Genomic DNA, 15,556 nt, shown 5'->3' with positions numbered 1-15,556 from the left:
ATGGGGAGTTTGCCAGACTCTGCCCTGTGGGCAGGCTACATTCGATAGCCTGCAAGTTTGTCCAAAGTAGGAATGAGATAATAAGATGTCATAAAAAAGTTTTGATAAGATGTCGCGCGGCCGCATTTGCGGCCGCGCGGTTCCAGGATCTGGATTTTATAGTCTCTGAGTCTTGGCCGCTGATGGGATTACATGGCGCCAGGGGGCCAGGTGGTGGGTGTGACCCCCGCCTGCTGGAATTTGGAGGATCTGGATGGAAGATGCTCGACTCCAATCCGAGTAGGCTTGGAGGTCTCGGCCCCGGAACCCGCGTGGCTTTGTCCCTCTGCCAGTACCTTCATGTGTGCGGAGAGTGGTCTCAGCATGGTGGTGGCTGGTCCTGGAGGTCTTCGGCTGCCGGAGCCCCGGTCGGGTTGAGCTTTCCTCCCCGCCCCGACCAGGGCTCCGGCAGCCGAAGACCTCTAGGACCAGCCACCACCATGCTGAGACCACTCTCCGCACACATGAAGGTACTGGCAGAGGGACAAAGCCACGCGGGTTCCGGGGCCGAGACCTCCAAGCCTACTCGGATTGGAGTCGAGCATCTTCCATCCAGATCCTCCAAATTCCAGCAGGCGGGGGTCACACCCACCACCTGGCCCCCTGGCGCCATGTAATCCCATCAGCGGTCAAGACTCAGAGACTATAAAATCCAGATCCCGGACGAGAACACACATGAACACTTTGAAAACCAAATAAAGAAGAAAAAAGTAACTTCTACCCAGAGGATAAAATACAATGACTTCAGGAACCAGAAATGTGGCTCAGGTAGTAAGACACATGTGCTGAGCTGCTGGGTTTGGGCCCCAGCACCATAGGGCATCTTTGGTCCAGTATCCCTGAAGAACTTCCAGGAGTCATCTTGGCCCTTGGGTACAGTCTAAAGTGAGACTTGTCCCCTAAGCACTAGCAAGTGTGGCCCTCCACAACAACTGACAAGAACGAAAAATCAAAAATAGAGCTGGACATTTGTGGAATATAAAATAACATACTATGAGACTGCCACCTAAGGAAATTAGACACAAGGGCCAGGAATATTGGCCCATAGTTGTAAGCCTGTCTCATGAGCTGGGGGAGAAGGCAGCGGGGAAAGAGAAGGGATCACTAAGTCAATGACGGTTGGAGGGATCATTCGGAATGGGACATGTATGCTGAAAGTAGATAAAGGACAAAACGTGATGGCCTCTCAGTATCTGTATTGCAAACCATAGTGCCCAAAAGTAGAGAGAGAGTATGGATTGTCTGCCATAGAGGCTGGGTGGCGGGGTTGAGATTGGGGGTTGGGGGGGATACTGGGGACAATGGTGGTGGAAAACGTGCACTGATGGAGGGATGGGCATTTGATCATTGTAAGACTGAAACTCAAACATGAAAGCTTTGTAACTGTGTCTCATGGTCATTCAATTTAAAAAAATAAAAATAAATTTTAAAAAATATAGCCAGAGATCTAATATAGGGATCGAGACACCTGTCTTGCATCCTGCCAACCCCAATTTGAATCCTGGTCAACATATATTATTCCCTCATGCAGCGGTAGGGGTCACCTCTGAACAAAGACCTTTCCTGTGTGGCTCCAACCCCAAATCCTGACAAGATTAAAGTGCCATCATCATTTTACAATGTGAACTAAAATTCCCTGGACCACTCTGTCAAGAGGAGGTGATGTCTCTGTGCCTTCTCCTTGAATTTGGGCTGTTTTGTTGTTGTTGTTGTTATTTACCAATAGTGAAAAAAGGACTGTGTCTAATTCAGGGTCCTGTGTTAGGAAACGGGGCTTTTCCACCCCTGGTTGTCTGTAAGCTCACTCTTGGTCTCCCCGATATAAGAGAGCTACAACATCTTTGCAAAGATTCCCTGAGAGGGACCCAAAGAGGGGAAGGAAGATGCAACACATCAGCCAATGTGAAGAATCAACTCCCCCCAAATCATCCCAGATGATGCAGGGTGGAGGAGAAACGGGTACTGTTCATTAAAGGCAAGCCAAACCCCATGCTCATGTGTTAAATATATGACTGCTGTTGAAACCTGTAACAACTCACTCATGGCAGGATATGCCAGTCTCAGGAGAGAAACCTAGATGGGTGTAAGAATTCTTATCTTTTTTTTTTTTTTTAGGTTTTTTAAAAAATTTTTATTAGTGAGACACCATGAGGTACAGTTGTAGACTTACAAATTTTCGTGCTTGGGTTTCAATTATACAATGATTAAATACCCATCCCTCCACCAGTGCCCATTTCCCACCACCACAGATCCCAGTATCCCTCCCACCCCCATCCCCCGCATCCCACCCTACCTCTGTGGCAGGGCATTCTCTTTTGTTCTCTCTCTCCTTTTGGGTGTTGTGGTTTGCAAGTGGTACTACATGGAAAGTATCATGTTAAGCGAAATGAGTCAGAAAGAGAGGGATAGACATAGAAAGAATTCTTATCTTTAGCAGTTCATTTTACCAGAATCCAAAAGAAGATACCTTACCCTAGTAGGTCAGTTTACAGAACACTCTTTCCCATCAGCAGGTGAGATACTACATTAAGTTACATAGCTTACTTTTCAGCTGAAACATCAAACACATGTTGAGGGAAGGGAGAACTATGGTTGGTACTTGATTATTTGCTTCCCTATAAGAATCCATTGACATTAATTCTGTGCTATATTCTTGTGTGAGGAAGACCAAAGCAATCAGGAATGACCTGAAGGAGCCTAATTTTAATAGCTGAGCATCTCTTATCAAAGAAACAACTCAAAGGGCTGGCACACCTATTTCCCATGTGGATATCAAAAATCCTTCAGCACATGTCTCCAAGCACTGTCAGAAGTCAGTGCTAAGTAGCCCCCAGCACCACTGCTTGTGTTGCCCACCTTAGACTTCTCACTATTTTCACATGTGCAAATGACATTACAATTGAATAATTTAAAAACAGAACTTTGGAGGGAAAAAAACTAACCTAGAACTAAATTGTCTGAAAGAACTATTTTAATGAAATGTGTATGTTAAAGTCATTTGATCCGCCTTCTCTTCTTTGGAAAGAAAGATGGCCGTCGCATGGGAGCCTTGTGGACAGCAGGTATGAGCCGGGGGTGTGGGGGCGACTAAAACCTCATGGGAAAGGGGGCATTCCGGTCCGTCCTTCACGCCCTACCAAGGTCACCAGTTGCCCCCTGCGAGCGGCTCTCCAGCACAGCCACAGCCCCAGAAGCACAAGAACTTAATGCAGAACCCGGCAGCTTGGAGCAGAAAAGTGAACGGACTCTGCGTTAATCCAGGCCATCATGTCTGTCCGGAGGGGAAAGGGTGTTGCCCCATTCGCCCTCTCCTCTCTAGAAAGAAAGATGGCGGCCACATGGGAGCCTTGTGGACAGCAGGTATGAGCCGGGGGTGTGGGGGCAACTAAAACCTCATGGGAAGGGGGGGCGTCTCGGTCCACCCTTCACACCCTACCAAGGTCACCAGTTGCCCCCCACGAGCGGCTCTCCGGCAGGGCCACGACTCCAGAGCACAGAAACCAATTTCTTAATTATCTGACATTCAGTAGAAATACTTCCAGGGTTAATAAGTAAAATAGCAGAAATCCAAAACCAACATTTAATTCTTGAACCCAGCTGTAGAAAGCAAATCACTTCACAATGCTTTTTCAGCATGTCTGATTTGGGGGGGAGGGGGTAAACTCTAAATAATAGTGGTGAATCTTTTATTGAAACAATGAATCTAATCAAAGCAGATAGAGTGTCAACTAGAATTCATCTGCCTTGCAGGCATTGGGAGGGGTGGAGGGTGGGGCTTTATTGGGGTTCTTCATGGTAAAATATAAGTATTGGTAAAGGTGGGCTTTATTGGGGTTCTTCGTGGTAAAAAATAAGTATTGGTAAAGGGAAATGTGTTTGATATTTGCATGACTGAGACCTAAACCTGAAAGCTTTGTAACTTTTCCCACAGTGATTCAATAAATAAATAAATTTTTAAAAAAGTCATTTGATCACATATATTTAAATAAAAAACGTATCATCTGGAAACAATTTTGTACTTAAAAATGGATAATGGGTCACAGAAATGAATAGAGAGCCACAGAAATAGCTCAGGAGGCTGAGGATACTTCACTTTTCATGCAAGACCTCTGGATTTGATTTCCAGTAACACGTTGACACCCAAGCATCACCAAGAAAAACTCCCTGTGCCCGTAGAAGGCCCAAACACTGCTTAAGTGGACCCCCAAAACAAATAAAAATTGATAGAAAAAAAGCTCAAATCCATCATGTCTAATCTGGATTCTGCATTTTAAGGATGGAGATTGAGAGACTGTGGATGCTAAGGGCTGCATCCAAAAGACTCCAGGGAAGAGTTAAAAAATAAGAGGAAATTAGAAAAAGCAATGACAAAAAGTAGATATTCTCCTTTAATTTTCACATTTAACTTTAAAATTTAAAAGAATTATTACCTTGTTTCTTTCTGAGAAAATTATGCCTTTGGTACATTAATTCAGGAAAAATTCTATTGCTTTTACAAAATGCCAAGCAACTGACAAACAGTTCCATGGATCTGTTTTATACTTAGTTTTATAACTCTTCTTTCTGCAACCTATTCTAAATATAGTGTAATATAATTTTTACCAATTTTCTTCACTAATTGACTCATATTTTGACATCAGTTTTGAGAAAAATATCTTTTGTTTCTGAATCACACGCCCAGGTATCCTCAGGATTTACTCCTGGATTCGTATTCAAACATAACTCCTGGAGGGACTTGGGAAATCACCTGGGCACCGGGGATTGAATGGAAGTTGACTAGAGACAAGGTAACTGCTTTACCTGCTGTACTATCCTCGCCAGCCACATCTCACCCATTTTTAAAATCCCTTTTGTTCTGAATCTATCTTGCCTCATGGATGTCAAGAACAATGTTTTATGTCACGTGTTAACATATACATACATACATACACATACATATACATGCATATGTGTGTATGTATACATACACATATACATACATGAATATGCTTTCTTGAAACATCGATCATCATGAACTTTTTCATTCCCAAAGTCTTTTATTCTATGTATTTTTGGAAGAAGTCACAACCCAGAATGACTTTAAATAAAAGCCAAGTATGTGACAGCAATATTCCAAGCAGGTGATGCAATGTGTCAACAGAAGCATTTTAATGAACTGCCCAGAGAAATTTAGAAAAGGAATCAGAGAATGATAATACCCTCACTGGGCCTTAAAACTAAGTTTCATTGCATTAACTTTTCAATTCTCAGACTGATAGAATAAAGGAAATTGGTGTACAGAAAAGCATGGAGTAATTTGGAATCTAGCACCTTGCAGCCAACCCCTACCAACCCAGCCAAGAAGAAATTGGTACTTGGAGCAGAGTGATAAGGACAGCTAGTAGGGTACTTGCACACAGCCAACTAAGGTTCAACCCCTGACAATCCATCTGGTCGTCCAAGCACTGAACACTGTACGTAATAATCCCTGAGCACAGATTCAGGAGTAAGCCCTGAGCATTTGGGTATGGCCCGAAAACAAAAACAAAAAGAAGTGGCTTGGTTCACTTGAACCACTGGGTTGTTTTTGTTCTAGAACAAGTAATCTTAAATGAATACACTCACAGAAAACTCAGGGAAAGGTACCCGGGTTTCTACTCAGAAAATCACAGAATTTGGGTACGGGAAAGTCAAGAATTTATTTCACTGCAGTAAATTTACAAGGCAGAGTCTGGCAAACTCCCCGTGGCGTGCCCAATATGCCAAATACCAGTAACAATGATGGGTCTCATTCTCCTAAAGAGCCTTGAATATAATCTCAGGGTTAGGATGAAAGAGACGTTACTGGGGCCTGCTCAAGGCAATCGATGAATAACAGGATGATGAATGAAAAATTTACAAGCACACACAGAGATTTATTTAAATTTATTATTTTCTAAGTTAGGAAACTAATTCCTTTCCTTTGACAGCATAAAGCCGAATGGTTGAGGACAAAAGAGCCCTGATACAAGCCAAAAACATGGCGTTTTACACAAATTATTAAACTATCATTTTATAAGTAAGCTATCCGGAGTTATGACCCTCAGAATTTAATAAACTGATGATTTTTGTCTCTGTTGTATAAATTATAGAATTACACTTCTGCTTCAATTTCTCTCTTTGTTTCTCTTAACTATTAATTCTCGATCTTAAAAAAAATTTGAAGTAACAGAAATAAAAAAGACACAGCGCAACAAAAAATAGTCACATGAACCTTACATTTCCTACTCTATTTTGCTGTGCAATCAGGGCTTGGATTGTTCTTAATTCTAATACTTGTTGAATAAAGATACAAATACGTGATCCTCACATTACAATGATTAGACAAAGAGAAGGGGAAAGGCCAATTTCAAATCAATTTTGCATTAAAGCAAAGAATTTTGAAAGTATTGCTTTCCCTTGCAACCTCATATGGACACCAACAAAAGCACCATTTGTGGTGGGGGGGGCTGTTTTAGAGAAAAGAAAATAGCTTTTTCAAAGGCTGTTTATTGCTTTAAATGTTGTTTAAAAGCTTTTTAAAAAGAAGCTTTTTTCTTCTCCTTAGGCATCAACAGGGGATAATTGCCTTGGCATGCTTTTAAATCATCCTGTTTAAGACACACAGTCGCATGGCAGCCCCGTGCTTAGAAAACTTTTTACTTAACTGAATTGTGTGGGTGTGGATCTGAGGTCAGCCACAGAACCTCTCCACAAATAACCATACTTCAAATTTCGTTTTAGGATTTTTTTTCTTTTATTTTTGAAATTGTCATACAGCAAAAGTAAATTTGCAGGGGGTGGGTGGATACATCTATGAATTTTTACACAGGCATAAATTACAACAGGTCTATAGACTCTTCGAACGATTCTCAAGATCCAGATCCAGAATAATTCTACCACCCCACAAAAAAAATAAAAAATAAAAATCCCTGTGCTATCCTTCCCTGGTCATATTCTTCTCCTTCCCATCTAGACCCCACAATCACTGATCCATCCATCACTATTCTTTCATCTCTTTGATAATGTCAGACAGCATGCAGCACCTTTGTCTGTGGCTAGGAAGATGACTGACCTGACCGATGAAGGATGACATGACTTTTTTCTGCACAAAAGATGAACTGAAGCAATGAAATCAGCTGTGAAATACACAATTCTTGGGCCATCAGTGGCAGCTGCTCACCCAACATGCTGTAAGTCTCTGTCAGTGATCTGGACATCCCAGGAGATGTTAGAGTCTGGGCAAACCCTAGTGGTGGCCTCTTCCCAGAGCGGGCGGAAATGGGCAGACTTAGCAAGAGCACTGAGATGGGACATCAAGATGAGAGCACCTTCGCATTCCTTTCGAATGAGCAAATAAGAGGAAATTCTTGGATTTTTTTTTGTCACCCCAGAATGAACTGAACCTTTTCATATCTTCAGGAAACCAGCACACGTTCCATGGATCGTGGATCTCAAAGAAGAAAATGTGGCAGCTTCATCTTAAAGCTAAAATCTGCATTACCATCTCATTTAAATATAATTGACCCTGGGGTTTAATAATTTTACACTTCATTTTAAGATATTTTAGCAAGTGATATAAGCCTAAATTAGAAAATGATACTCAACTATTTTTAACATAACGAAAGAGCAGCTTGGGTCACTTTAATAGTATTTTACAATTTAAGAGAGAAAGCAGTTTGGGTTCTGTGTGAGACATGCTTTCCCCACACAAAATAATTTAATAGGGTTATGAGTCTAACTGGATTCTATGAACTTTACTGTGTAAAATGTTATGTGTTTCTTGTTTTAGATCGTGCTAGGGTGAGCAGATGTTGAACAATTTGAAGTCTGTTCAGAATCTTCCTACCTGCTGGGTTTAATTTCAGAAGCAAGCAACGCTCTTGAAGACAGACGAAATGTTATTTGTTCTTTTATCCATGCACCACGTTGCACTAATTTTCATCATTTCCAGCTCTGTTTATGGCAGGTCATTTCTAGTATGCATAAAACCTAATTGCAATCCCTGGAAGGAATGGGTAAATTTTGTTCCTGAGTCTGATAAACAAAATATTATAAAATCATTTGAGATATACAAGGAAGACTTACTGAAGCATGATTTTGAATGGAAGTCCATAGATTTTTTTACAGAATTGAATAAGCAAAGACTTAGAAAAAGTATTTCTTTACCAAGATTTATATATTAGGAAACAAAATTATTTCCTTTTAATTTATATATTCCAGGAGTATTTTAATTCTAAATTTCTTTTTATTTGTTACGATTTCTAAATTTCAGTGCACTCTAAATTTCTGAGCTTAGCTCTTTGAAGTAATTTCCATATATACATTCATGTTTATGATGAACAATGACAATTTTACTTTTCTTACTCTATTTACTTCATTGGCTCAAATTCCCATTATGTGTTGAATAATGCAATGATAGCAGGCCCTCTGATTTCTTTTCTTTCTCAGAATAAAATCACTTAGCATTTAAACAGTGAATTATTTAGGATTTTGTGTATCTTATCAGAGTAAGAAAGCTCTCTTTCATTGAGGGTATGCTAACTATTCTAGGAATTGTGAGTACGAAATTATCAAATGATTGTTATTCAGCTGCTGAGGAGAGAATTTGACTCTTCTTATTTGTTCTGTTAATATGTTCATTGTATTTCATTGATTTAAGAATGCTAATTCTGGGGCCAGAGTGATAGTACAGTGGGTAGGCCGACCCAGGTTAGATTCCCAGCATCACATATGGTCCCCTGAGCCACACCAGGAGTAATTCCTGAGTGTAGAGCCAGCAGTAACTCCTGAGCATCGCCGCGTGTGACCCAAAAAAAGCAAAAAAATTTAAAAAAAATTTAAAAAGGAATGCTAAATTTAACTCTGCATTCTTGAAATAAACCTTATTTGTTCCTGATAGATTATGTTACTTATCACTTTTTTTAAATGTTTTCCTGAGTTTTGGGGGTATGGTGACACCAGCAGGTAAATCTCTACCTGTGAGGCGAGTGCATCAGCAGCCTGATGGCACCGTCAGATTTTCAGATACCCCAAAATTGCTGCTGTGCCTTTGGCCAACCCCAAAAACTTGGGACAAAGTTTACCAAAAAGTAAATGGCCAAAAGTTAGGTATGTGAGAGACACACCCACAAACCACCTCGGGCTCAGCTATATAATTGGAGGAATGGCCGCTCTGGTTCCTGATCGAACTGCTTAACAGCCATGATCCCAGAGACTCAGAAATGAATCTCAGAACCCAAAGGCTTTTGGCAGAAATGCGTCCTATTCCTACAGTAGGTTACTGGCGCTGGGCCACTCCAGGTGGGAATAGGTTTTGTGCCTTAGCCTGATTCCCCTGGCAGCCTGGAAACCGCCATCCTCCAGAGACCACTGGACAGTCAGGTTTGGGCCTACAGTGATGAGACATGCGGGGCCTCACCAGATGGGGGTGAAACTGGCCCTTTCCTCCCGATCCCAACGAGACCCCGAGTTGCTGCCTACAAATGGCCTCTCTGGCTCCTGATCAAGCTGATTAATGGCCATGATCCCAGAGACTCAGAAACAAATCTCAAAACCCAGCAGCTTTTGGCAGAAATGCATTTGGGCCACATACAAGGTGGCTGCCGTCTCAGAGCTTAATGGAAAGCCAGGTATGAGCCAGCAGTGACGGGGCAACTGCAGTCTCATGGGAAGGGGGGCAGTACTGGCTCATCCTTCATGCCCTACTGAGGTTACAAGTTGCCCCCCACGAGGCACGGCCATGGCTCCAGAGGCAAAAGGACTTAATCCAGAGCCCAGAAGCTTGCGGCAGAAAAGTGAATGGACCATGCATTAAACTACGGCACCATGCCTCCCCGGGAGGCCAAGGGTGTTGTTCCCTTCCGCCTTCCCCCCAGCCCCCAGCAGCAAGGTGGCCACTGCCTCAGAGCTTATAGGAAAGCCAGGTATGAGTCAGCGGTGACAGGGCAACTGCAGACTCATGGGAAGGGGGACAGTACCATCTTGACCTTCACTCTCCACCGAGGTCACGAGTTGCCCCCCCATGAGTGGCTCTCCAGCACAGCCATAACACTAGGCACACAGAAACCAATCTCATAATGATCTGGCTCTTTGCAGAAATCCAAAATTGTGCAGCTGCAATAGCGACCGCACAACATTACATGATTCTCATAACCAGCTATAGAAAACAAAGTATTTCACAATGCCTTTTCGGCAATTCTGATTGTTGGGGAGAAATTCTAAACAGCAATGGTGCATCTTTTGTTGAAATAATGAATGTAATCAAAGTAGAAAAGAGTTAAGTAGAAATCATCTGCCTCACAGGCATTGGGAGGGGGGTATATTGGGGTTCTTGGAGGTGAAAAATGAGTACCGGTGAAGGGAAAGGTGTTTGATCATTGTATGATCAAGACTTAAACCTGAAAGCTTTGTAACTTTTCCCACAGTGATTCAATAAATAAATATAAGAAGAAAATTAATAAATAAATTATGAAAAAAAGGCAAGGTGGAGTTCATGCCCAATTCAATCAGCTAATCGGTGGCTGAATAAATAACAGTACTCCTACATTTAAAATAAAATGTCTTCCTGAGTTTTCAGACATGAAAACGTTTTTTTCTTTTCATGGTAGTACTGTAATGACAACTACAAATTGTGCATCTTCAAACAACAGAAATTTATTCTTTTGTGGTTCTGAAGATGGGAAATCCAAAATCACATTGCTGGCAGGACACACTCTCCTAGCTTCCAGAGTCTGCCTAGCTATGATTGGCATTCCTTGGCTAACTACTATGTACTGTTGTGATCTCTGTCACCATTATAATTTGATTATCTTCTTTCTGTATATTTGTGTATATACATGGATTTCAATTCACTGTGTATATGTCTCTTCTCTTGTAAGGTCACCAATTATGTTGAATAAAGAATCTACATTACTTTAAAAAAATAAATAAACTAAATAAAATAAAATGTCTTCCTGTCCTTACCTTACTGCTGTTTCTGCAATAATTGAGGGTCACACACTGGGTTGTGGTACACCCATACTCTGATGCGGTGCTCACCAGTGACAATACCTTTTAGCTGCAGTGTCCACAAGCACGTGACTTTGCGGGCCTCAGGACCAAACAGCAGAGCTGGGCAATCCCACCTACACATGGGTGTGCTGTGCTGGGATCCAGCCTCAGGCTTCCAGGCAGACACTCCACTGCTGCGGCATCCCAGGCCCTGTCTGTTGTGATTACTGGATTTGATGCAAAAATATTTTATTCATAATTTCACATTCATATTCATGAAATAGACCTGCCTATACCTTTCCCTTCCTGTAATATTCTTGTTGGTTTAGGTAAGGATAAACAAGACACATGGAATGATGAGAAACGCATTTCCTCATTTTTAACAGTGCTACTGGCACCAGAATTAGGCTCCTCATTGAATGTTTTTAAAAACTAACATTCTCTGAAGGATAAAAATGTTTTATCAATATTTTAGTTATAATGACTCTAACAGTCATTACCCATTCCCATTTTTGGTCTGATTTTTCATTCTCTATATTATATTCCCCCCCCCTAAGGGGGGGGTGAGGAAATAAACCTCTAAAATACCAAGATCTGGAAAGAACCCAACTGTCTAATGATAGATGGTAGATAAAGAAATTGTGATATATATGTGTCACACACACACAATGTATTACTACTCAACTTTATGAGGGAAAAAAAATGAAATCTTGCCTTTTGCTATAACAAGGATGGAATTAGAAGGGGTTATGCCAAATGAAATCAGTCAGAGGAAGGACAAATACTGAATGATCTCTCTAATATAAAGAGAAAGCAAAGGACTGAACAGTAGCCAATTAGAAAACCCTGGAATTTTGACTCCAGACTGAATTGCAAAGTAGTGGGGAAAGAGGTGTTGAGGGGTGGAAAAGGAAGAGGCAGATTAGTTGTGACATAAGAATAATGTTAGAAACAAAAGGGAATGCCCTGCCACAGAAGCAGGGTGGGATGGGGGGATGGGGGGTGGGAGGGATACTGGGATCTGTGGTGGTGGGAAATGGGCACTGGTGGAGGGATGGGTATTTGATCATTGTATAATTGAAACCCAAGCACAAAAATTTGTAAGTCTGCAACTGTACCTCATGATATCTCACAAAAAAAGACCTTAGACTTAAAAAATAAACACACAAACAACTAAAAAAAAAACTTTTAATAAATTCTCCTAACTATAAAAAAATTAATAATGTTAGATGGAGTTTGGGCATTTTGGTTGTTGTTGAGAGGCAGTATTTTGTATCATAATTATGTTACCTCAACTACAGAAAATGTAATAATAAAGACGGGGTAAACCTTGATGCCTCACCAAACATGTACAAATATAAAATTTATACATTAAAAAAAAAGTTTGGCATCTTAAAACATGAGCAAATTGCAAATTTAAACAATGGTGATATATCACTATACCTGTGAGAAGGGCAAAAACCCAGATGTGAACAACACTTAAAGGTTGGTGAGAAAGTTGCTGCCACAAAGAACAAGCATTCATTTCTGGCAGGAACGCAAAATATGTGCAGCCACTTTGGAAGGGAGTTGTTCCTTCAGAAAACGGCACATGCTCTTGCCATACAGCCCGGCAAACATGCTTCTTGGCATTTTACATAAATGAGCTGAGAACATATTCCACGAAACTTGCACAAGAGTGTCCATAACAGCCTAATTAATAACTGCCAAAATGTGGAAGTAATAAATACAATCTGTCAGTATAAGTAAACTGGTACATCCAGACAATAGAATATTATTCAGAGTTAAAAATAAATGAGCTATCGAGTCATGAAAAGACATGGAGGAAACTTAGCTGCAAATACTACTTGATTAAAGTCACTATGTGACCCTAACTTCATACGATTCTGGAAAATGCAAACTGATGGAGAAATTTAAAAATCAGATATTAAGAGGAGATAGTGGAGATATAAATAAATAAGAGCACAGAGATTTTGGAGCAGTGGTAGAATTCTCTGTGTGAGGGACATTATATATTCTAGTCCTTTGGGTGGTACACCAAGACTGAACCCTAATATGAACTATGGGTTTGGGGCGATAATGTCTCGGTGCAGGAGCATTAACTGTAATATAAAAATCAACTCTAGTTCAGGATTTTAACAGTGGAAGAAGCTATGCATGGGGGAGCACGAACATATAGAGATCACTATAGTTTCTGGTCAACTGCAACTTGAATTTAACTTCTAAAAGCACTGCACTGCACTGCACTGCACTGCACTGTCCTCCCGTTGTTCATCGCTTTGCTGGAGCAGGCACCATTGTGAGACTTGTTACTATTTTTGGCATATCAAATACACCACAGCGAGCTTGCCAGGCTCTGCCATGTGGGCAGGATACACTTGGTAGCTTGCCTGGCTCTCCGAGAGGGGTGGAGGAATCGAACACGGGTCAGCCACGTACAAGGCAAATGCCCTACTGGCTGTGCTATCACTCCAGCCCAAAACTTCTGAAAAATAAAATAAATTTAAAGGAAGAACTGATACATTTAGGTATACTGAGATTTTACTTCATGTTTTGGGGTATTCATTTTAATTATTTTTTTTTGTATGGGGAAAGCAGCTATGGTTGCTTTCAAACTCCAATAATAATTCTTTAATTGAGAAATGTAATATTCCTCCATTACTATCACTAAAATATTCTAACATATTTTCCTTCATATCTTATTTGTCTGAATATAATTTTCTTGTTTAGTATTCCAAGTTTGGGGCTGGAGCTACAGCACAGTGGGTAGGGTGTTTGCCTTGCATGCGGCCGATCCAATCAACCCAAGTTCAATTCCTCCACCCCTCTCGGAGAGCCCAGCAAGCTACCGAGAGTTTCTTGCCCACATGGCAAAGCCTGGCAAGCTCCTCATGATGTATTCTATATGTCAAACACAGTATCAATAAGTATCACAGTGTTACTGGGACCGCTCGAGCAAATCGATGAACAACGGGAGGACAATGACAGTGACAATATTCCAAGTTTATTTATGCTTGAGTATATAAGGACACACATTTCTTTTTTTTCTTTTATTAATTTTTATTAGTGAAACACCATGAGGTACACTTGTAGACTTACAAATTTTTGTGCTTAGGTTTCGATTATACAATGATCAAATATCCATCCCTCCACCAGTGCCCATTTTCCACCACCATGAATCCCAGTATCCCTCCCCCTCCCACCACCCCCATCCCACCCTGCCTCTGTGGCAGGGCATTCCCTTTGTTCTTTCTCTCCTTTTGGGTGTTGTTGTCTGCAAAAGAGGCATTGAGTGGCAATCATGTTCGGTCCATAGTCTACTTTCAACATGCATCTCCCCTCCTGGGAGGATCCTCCAAACACCCTTTATTTGGTGCTCCCTTCTCTATCTGAGCTGTCCTTTCCCCTAGAATGCCCGGCTGCCCTCTTAAGCCATGGAGTAATCCTCCTGGTACTGATCTTGGCTATTCCTGGGTATTAATCTCCTATTTTGGTATTTTCGAGACACACATTTTTATGTCAGTTGGTTGGGGGAAGGATTTGGTTTATTTTAATAAGATTAAAACATTACTGAAAGCATGTGACACAGAGAGGTGAAAATGGTGGAAAATACCAATGAAAATAGCATACTTTTATCTGTGAATTGATAAAAGTGTCTTTACTTGTTTTTAAATATTAGTTTTCTGAAGTTTCGCCCAAATATACTTCACACATTTCAGATTTCACTTCCATGAAATAAATACTTGTTTTCTTCCAGTTATTTGATAAAATAGTAAAACTGTATACTGTCATGCTATGATGAATACTTATCCATATTCCAGAAGTAATAATTTAACCTGTTTCCATTTCTTTATAAATATCTAAAAACTGTGATGCTAGGAAATATCATATATTGTCAAAATAACATTTCTTAAGAAGGCAACATCGGTGGAGGGAAGTTGATACGGGTGATGCGACTGGTGGTGAAATATTATATGCCTAAACCTATCGGTAACGTTGCAAATCACAGTTATTTAAGAAAATTAGAGACAAAAAAGTCAAACATAGGGCTGGAAAGAAATCACAAGGGTTAGCATCATCTTGCTGGCCCCCTCCCCACCACAGCATTGCTGGGTGTATCCCAAGAAGTCCCAGAGCAGTACCAGGTGGCCCTGGCTGTCCCCAACATCACAGGTGCCAAGCAACCCCTGAGTAGTCAAATATACAAAGAAATCTGCTTGTGCTTGGAATTTAGTCCGTAACTACTGGAGACACCATTTAAGATTATAGGATGTTTCCCTGTCAAAGAGAAATACCTAAGTCTGCTTATGTGGGTTTGGGGGGGTCATGGGGGGAGACACAAGGAGACCCCTCCCACGGATTCTTGGCGTGGACCTTAACTCCTGCATCCTCTCTCTCTCCAGCCCCCGAGTCTGCTTATGCTAATGTCCACTCCCAGACGATAATTCACTGTGAATTCCTGCTTAGACATTTATTTTTTGTACTTGGAAGTAAATGCTTTCCTTTCTTTCAAATGTTTATTAAAAAC

Source organism: Sorex fumeus, unplaced genomic scaffold, assembly GCF_029834395.1.
Source record: "Sorex fumeus unplaced genomic scaffold, SorFum_2.1 ptg000122l, whole genome shotgun sequence".
Lineage (NCBI taxonomy): Eukaryota > Metazoa > Chordata > Mammalia > Eulipotyphla > Soricidae > Sorex > Sorex fumeus.
Note: the sequence above shows the minus strand (reverse complement) of the source record.